We start from the raw sequence: 8129 nt of genomic DNA, 5'->3' as shown, positions 1-8129 counted from the left end.
CGTGCGGAAAAGACAACATGTTATTATAGCCTCCATTAGCTGTACCATGCAAGGAACGAAAGAGAGAATGTGATCATACATAGACCGATTCACTCAGGTCGCGATTGAAGTTGATGGAACCGAAGAATCTCTCAAGTGATGGATATTTGAGAATGGCCTCTTTCGTGACCATCCTTTCTACACCCAACTATGGAAGAAGAATGTTAAGACAACTCAAGAGATTTTAAATCTAGCTCAAGCATATATAACATTATATGAGAAATTGAACACTCATTTCGATAATCTGGCCTAATCTATCGATATTCATTTTGAGCGCCCATCAAGAAATGATCCCGTAGGCGAAGAGAGAATGTTGATAAAGGGATATACAACTGGTATGATAGATACAATCCTCTAAACAATTCCCCAGGAAGAATCTACAAAGACTATGCAAATACCGAGTTTAGGAAAGCAAGAATCCAACCCACTAAGGTCATACGAGAATTCACCCAAACTGATAGATCAAAGTACTTTCACTTCTATATGGGCATGGCCATAACACTGACGATTGCATTCAACTCAAAGATATGATCGAGTCTCTGATCAAGAGAGGTCGGCTAACTAAATACATCCAAGGTGGTAAACGGGACCGGGAAGAATCCCCATGGAATAAAACCCTCGCGAAAGCCAAAGAATATGACCCCCCAATGAAAAGGGAGATACTAGCAAGGGAAAACATTCATATATTGTTGCCATCACTAGAGATCCCCCTTCCAAAGGCATAGTTAAGAGAAAGGTAGATGAGATTATGGCTATTTACAAGGGTGGTAGCTCTCAATATGGCATCCCTAACCGGGCCATGCTAGGGTTCCGAGACTCTGAGAAGGTCGGAGGGATTCCTAATGAATGGTTCTCTTTGGTAGTCACAGTTACTATGGGACAATTTGGCGTCTTGCAGATCTTGATAGATAGAGGAAGCTCGTGTGAAATTCTTTACTCGTCATTATTCGAGAAGATGGATATGGACCGAGGAAGCTTGATATCATAAAACAATTTGGATTTATAGGAATTTAATGGGATGACCACTCGCCCTTGGGGTTATATAGAACTACTGGTATATTTGGGAGAGGGAAGATACATCATTTCCATCAAAACCTAATTCCTAGTCATCCCTTGTAGAAGCCTTTCCAATTTCATATTGAGTAGGCCCTTCACTATAGCATTTGATGTTGTGGCCTCAACCGTGCACCTCAAACTCAAGTACCATAACCTCCATGGAGAGCCAACAGTCTTGCTCTCCGATCTTGAGGTAGCTAAAAAGATACATAATACACTCTAATGGAATCAAGGAGAAAGTACAGCCATAGAGATCAACATGAGCTCCCTCATACATCAATTCCGAAACTTGACATTTGTACTCCAAAACATGGCTAAGCAAAGAAAATCCCATCACAAGGAATAAGTAGAGGGATACTCGCTTGGTTATGTTTCGATTTATTCTTTCATCATATTCCTATATAAAAACATACATTTATAAACTTCGATGTATCTTAGGCGTATAATTCCCCATTATAATACAGTTACTAACAGTTTGAGCTTTTTGTTCCTTTGTGATTATTGACAGTAACCCCAAAACTCGGGGAACAACCAACACATTTGATGTCGACCATAAGGATTCAGGGGTGCTATCAGAGATGTTTTGCTTGTCCTACTACAATAGTCAAAACCCCTAACACTTCGCATGCTTCAAAATTCAAGGGTGCTGTCGGATACGCTTCGAGCGCCCAGATATAATAATCAATTCCCCACAGGGCCTCATGCACCTTCAGAATTCAGGGGTGTTGTCATACATGCTTTGAGCGTCCGACTACAACAATCAATTCCTCCATAATGCCATGTGTTCCTTTAGATCCAGGGGATCTGTCAAAGATCTTTTTCTTATCTGACTACGGTAACTAATTTCCCCATAGGTGTTATTAGAGATGCTTTGCACGCCCAAATACAACATTAAAATATCACATGTTAAAGAAATACACGCTTTCACACGTAGATGACACAACTCCTTTGGATCTAGCCAATCCAAAGGTTAGCATGGTGAAGCCTGGAGACCCGTCCACTTCGATCCAAGTTATTACCTCGGGGCATGGACGGGTATCCTCTATCTTTGGTTGGGTAACATCCTCTGCAACATGGAACACGGATTAAATCATGACAACATCATGCCCCTTTTCTATAAGTATAATTTGAAAAACCACCACAATTAACCACATATATGCCTTATCCATCTAAACCTAACTAATGCATAGTCATGTCTATATGGTTTGGCATGAAATACTTATAGGTACACTAAGAGCATAATCATTTAGAGCAGAGCCCAAGATTCACGAGTTTCAATCCTACATATAGACATACCAAATTATACTAATTCTTTCTTCGTACAAGCATATTTCGAGTACAGCCTTGCGCTATTACCCCAACACCTCATCGAGACAACATGCATGCCTTAACGCAACACGCTTCTGAGCGAAACAGCCACACACCGGCTCCATAAAAGACTTAATTGCCGAGGTACAAAATCCGAAGTATATACTCCGGTGGATAGATCAACACTTAACAACGACGACCCTGAAATAAAATATCCGGCACCAAGCGAGTTTAGGTACGATTTGATATTTTTTCTCTGGAAATTTTTGTGGCATAAAGTTTTTTATAAATCACATGCGTATGAATAGACCATAACATCACGAAGTAAATTTACGTCTTAAGCAGAACAAAGGCACTTTAAACAAGGGCCATAGAGACCTCTAGTAACAACGAAGTTACAATATATACAAAAAATGGGGGCGAGGTACAAGAGCCCTATTCAAGGATAGAGACAATTCGACCATCTTGAACAAATTGATATGGGCAGATTTGCTCTCTCGAAATAGTCAGCGGGTGATGAAAATGCTCCATTTGTTGTAGAGCATTTTCAAAAATACTCCACAATTTCTCCAAGGTTCACAAAGGCATATTCTTTCAGTTGTCGAGCCAAGGAAACATGTTTTCCGTGCAAGAGATCCAACTCTCCCTGAGCAGATTCAAGAACTAGGGTCCTTTCTTCCAACGTCCTCAACAAATGCACCACTTGACTACCAACAACACCAGAAAGGTTGAACAAAGCTAAATATTAACACACCTCTTGTAGATAAACATGAACTTTCTGCAGTTCCCTTAAATAAGTATCCCATTAGGATGCCAAACTTATCACATTCCTCTTCAGTTGGATCCTTTCCTCACGCGCCCGATCATACCAAAGATATTCCCAACAGCCAGATCCAGCCAGGGACAAAGCAACAGAAGTCTGCTTAGTAGAACGAGCTAAAGCTTACAACTCTTTTCGTAAGGACTGCCCAGAGATACTAGTGAAAAATTCCCAATCATCATCAAAGGGTGATTTGTGGCGATCATGAGAAGAGTAAGGGCGAGAAATGGTATTTACATGTGATCCCAAAGAACCATGTCTTAAGAAAGCCATGAAAGAGGAAGAAGATTTGCAACATGGCTAGGTAGTTGTATCTCCCACTTTAAGACCTGAACCCTTACTTCATCATCCATTACACCTGCACAAAAATATAATCGTCATTCCAAGGCAAACACAACGATGAAAAGTTAATAAGTGAAGAATAAAGAGAATCCCGAACTTACCAAAGGAAACTCGACGACCTTCACGAGAACGAGACTCAATCAACAAGGAAACATCTATCAGACGCTTCCAACGCTTCTTCTCAGACTCGTCTAAGGGGACCACACCCCCATCATAACCCAAACGATTGACAAACTCTAACAACTTTTTATTCTGAAAAGAATCCTTAATAGTGAATTCATTTTCTCTATAAACATAAGAGTCATTCTCCAAAAAAAATGTTTCAGTAATCAACAATGGGGATACAACGACTTACATTTACCTTCCACCCCATCTCAACCGCACAAACAGTTACGTGAGCCTCGGGGTGAAGGGGGTGACCAAAAAGAACCAGTCTATGAAAGAGGGTGGTTCAGGGAAAGCTTCAAAATTTTGTACCGTAGGTACCAAGAGAACCAAACCCCTCCCTCTTGGTCGGGCCATATTGTTTCTATCATAGTGAAAGAGATGAAAGAATAAACAACTAAGGGTTTTCCCTTCAGATACTTACATTGGTGCTGATAGGCTTTAACATACACACAACTGGTAGGATGAAGTTGAGATGGAGCACCATCAAATATTTGAGAGCATCCACTTCAAAAGCGGTAAAAGGTAAACTGGCCCCTATAGATAAAAAAAAATCTCATATAGAGGAATGATACAGTTACCATACTCATTACAACTTCTACCTTCGTCACTAGGAATGTTAAGCCCCCAAAGCGACGATTCACCAAAGTCGGAAAGAGGCCCATCTAAGTTCCCATCTTTGGTAAAGATTGAGACGATTGAGGAAAATAGGAAACCTTCCCACAAAGAAGATGGGTTCACCGAATTCTTTTTCATATTTTTTTGGGGTCTCTTCGCGTATCACGATAGCAAATTCAAGAAAAAGAATGAGATACTTAAGAGGAGAAGAAGAGACAAATGCTTCAGAAACGAGGGGAAAAAAACCTAGAATAAAGAAGTGACTTTAGTTCTTCCTGCATTTATGATTTGGCCTTGCAAAACAAAAGGTGTCCTATCAACAGTCACTTCTATCGCACATAATACTTGAGTATTTTAGTTTCCTAGAAAGATCACAATCACTCATCCAAAGACATATGAAATTAAAAAGCAGTCGAAGCAAATAAAATATGGCCAGTAACCAATGTTTGAGAATCCTTCAAACCCTCGCGCCCACTCCTTAAACGTGAGACTTGGGGGGGGGGGGGGGGGGGGGGGGGGGGGGGGGGGAGGGGAGAGGGCAATTGTACTGACTGGCCATATCCTCTGAGATCCGGCCACTTCTTTAGAGATTCGACCACCACAAGAAAAGAATTGATCGGACTTCTCTGAGCTAGGCATGTCCCTTTCCAAGCCGATCACCACAATGCATAACATCTTAGATCCAACTCAAGTATTTGCTAAAGCTTCTGGAATATTCTCCTGAGCACTTAACCTTCAGTAGTTCAGAAGTAGGAGATCCAACCCTCCGACACATCCAACGGTCTTCTGCATTCTATGATGGAAATTTAACGAGTTAGTTATTCTTCTCCTCTGTATATGTGGATGACGCCATTTCAAGTAACAAGTTTTAAACACAACTTAAATAATCTTCATCATTCACATACTAACTTGAGCATCAGAGTGTTAACGTTGTAGATACACCCTCAAATTCGTCGCGTCAGGAGTTCTTCTCCATTTCAGCTTCCTCGATTCTCCACATTTCTGATTCCAGAATAGTACAATTAATATAAGATAAGAATAATAAAGTATCGGAGTGTTTTACGAAAATATATTGTAAAAAATTTATTTGATCATAAAAATTAATTTTAAAATAATTTTTTTATATATTATGAAAGTAATTTTAAACTTTTAAAAATTAAAATGTTTGTCTTTTAAAACAATATTCCAAAACATTTTAATCATACTTTTAGGGGAGGGATGTCTACCCAATATTTTAATAACAATTTTTTGTTGTAAAATTAATTATCATAGTTTGAATGAAAAATTTAATTCCAAAGCTAAAACATGAGAGAAATGAAGAAGCTACCTCAAGGGTAAATAACCCCATGACCACATATTTGAATACAGTATTTGACTCTTTGAAGAAAACTAGGAACATCAAAAATTCCATGTGTCAAATATGATGTTTCACGTTATGCCACTCATCATAATCCATGAGACTAGCCCCAACAACTACTATTACAAAAAAAAAAAAAAAACCATGAATTTATGGTAAGAAAATAAAAGCTATAATAATTATGATGATACTACCTTTGCCTATAATTACTATGATTCATTATAATAACGTAAAACAAAATACCATCAATGGTTTCAAAATGCTCATTATCTCACACAATTTATGGTAAGAAAAGATGTGTGATTTATATAACCGATTTGATTGAAATTCCACTAAAAGTAAAAATAGATTCTCAGAAGGAACTTCAACTTAAAGAACCTTGCTTTTTTATAATTACATTTCATTACACACCCTTTTTGTAGTACCTTTTAATGATTTCACATTCTATATTTTTTTAATATATTATATATTACTCAAATTTTGGTATTAACCAAAATGAAAACCGCGTTTTTTCAACAAAGGGAATTATAGTTTTACGGCAATGAGAATGATTATTGCCAACACTGCCCAACACATGAATATTGCAAAATGAAAGTTAGAATCATGAATAACTAAAAATAGAAGAAAAACAATATTTATAATAAATAAAATCAAAATCTATAAATAGAAGAAAATTAATCTTAATAATAAATAAAAACAAAAACAAATTGTTATAAATTTAAATGGGATGACATAGATATCTACTCAAAAACAAAATTTTGAAAAATGTCTGTTTCGATAAGTGTCAATATTTTATTCACCATTTTTATGTTAACAAATAAATTATAGTTATTTTTAAGTATCAGAATTGTGACACCTGTATCGATATAAATCATAAAAAAATGTATCTTCTCCAAAAAAAAAAATTATAATTTATTTTATAATTTATTTTAATATTTTTTATTCGAGTGGATGATATTGAATTTTTATAAAAAAAGAAAAAGAAAAAAGAAAAAAAAAATGTAATTGATGGGAAGAGAAGAGAGGTTTTAAGAGCCAATCCAAATCATGATTGCAAATCTTGGGATGGCCTAGCCCACAATCATTTTTTACAAAACCTATAAGTAAGACCCATTATTGTCCCTCTTCTGTGACCAAAATTTAATTTTATTCTTATTCCCATTCTACCCTTCTACAACACAACACAAGAAAAGGGTGAAACAAAAATGAAAACAATGATTCACATGACGCCATAACCATAATCATGATCATAATGAAACCCAAAACATGAAAATCTTTTAGGTTCTTATAACAAGCCGTCTTCCATGCTTACACATGCATGATACTTGTGTCAGATTCAGAAGATTAAAAATAAAACCTCTCTTTTTCCTTTTTTTTCTTCTATTTCTTCTTCTATAAATCCTCTCCCTCATTCCTTCATTTTCATTCATTCTCATTCTTTTCAATTCCTTAACTTCTCCAAGGTAACAACCTATTTATTTTTATACTATGTTTTAAATGTGTGAGAACGAGAACAAGAACAAGAACAATGCTTGTTACATTAGACAAACACAAGATCTTCCTAGGAAGTTTGTCTCTTTAATGTTTCAACTTTATCCTTTCCTTCAATCTAGAGACAAGTTAAAGTAACCATTTTTAATGTTATTTCACATGAATATATATTTGTTTTTTTTTTCCTTCCTTGTGCCTCTTCTTTTTGTCTCTTCATTTTGTCTCTTCTTTTGCTTTTTTCAATCATGCTTATATATTGATGTTTTTTTTTACAGGTTGTGAGAAATTGTTTGATTTTTCATAGTGATGGAAAGATTGAACACAGAATTGTACTACCAAAACTGTCACATAATGAAAGAAAATGAAAGGCTAAGGAAGAAAGCTCAACTTCTGAATCAAGAGAATCAACAACTTTTGTCTCAACTCAAACAGAAACTTTCAAATGGTGGTGGTGGAAGTAACTCAAAAAACAATATGCTAGATCTTAACCTTGGAACATCTTCAAGTCAAAATGCTTTCAATTCCAGCGATTAGAAATAAGAAGAAGAACTATCATGATTATGAATCAACTAGGAGAATTTTTATTTTTTTTGTGAAAAAACTAAAGTGAAATTCTCTGTTTTAGATGTTTCATTTCCTTGTTTTAGTATCATATCTTAATAGATGTTTTGGATATGAATTTATGAACATGGATGTAATGATGTATTAAACTATCTTCTAGAAAGGAATATAAATTTATATTTTCATCTTATGTTGACTCTGTTTTTATATGAAGTGTATGTTTGATTATTTTGATAAAAATTTATTCTGTTTTAAATTTTGATATAAGAATTTGACATAAAAGGTGAATTTGATTGTGAGGGGTCAGCACTAACACATGTTGGTAACCAGGAAGATTGCAATTTCTTACTATTTTGTTGGCAATTTTGCATT

General features: G+C 35.9%; 1 long non-coding RNA gene across 1 annotated transcript; it reads left to right on the top strand.

Annotated features, from left to right (window-relative positions):
• Positions 1–6775: 6775 nt before the first annotated feature.
• Positions 6776–7947, top strand: LOC127128965 (uncharacterized). Its single transcript, XR_007806099.1, has 2 exons — positions 6776–7168; positions 7472–7947. It is a non-coding gene; the product is annotated as an uncharacterized LOC127128965 (long non-coding RNA).
• Positions 7948–8129: the final 182 nt, after the last annotated feature.

This window comes from Lathyrus oleraceus, chromosome 3, assembly GCF_024323335.1.
Source record: "Lathyrus oleraceus cultivar Zhongwan6 chromosome 3, CAAS_Psat_ZW6_1.0, whole genome shotgun sequence".
Taxonomy (NCBI): domain Eukaryota; kingdom Viridiplantae; phylum Streptophyta; class Magnoliopsida; order Fabales; family Fabaceae; genus Lathyrus; species Lathyrus oleraceus.
This window is presented reverse-complemented; position numbering and strand designations above follow the sequence as displayed.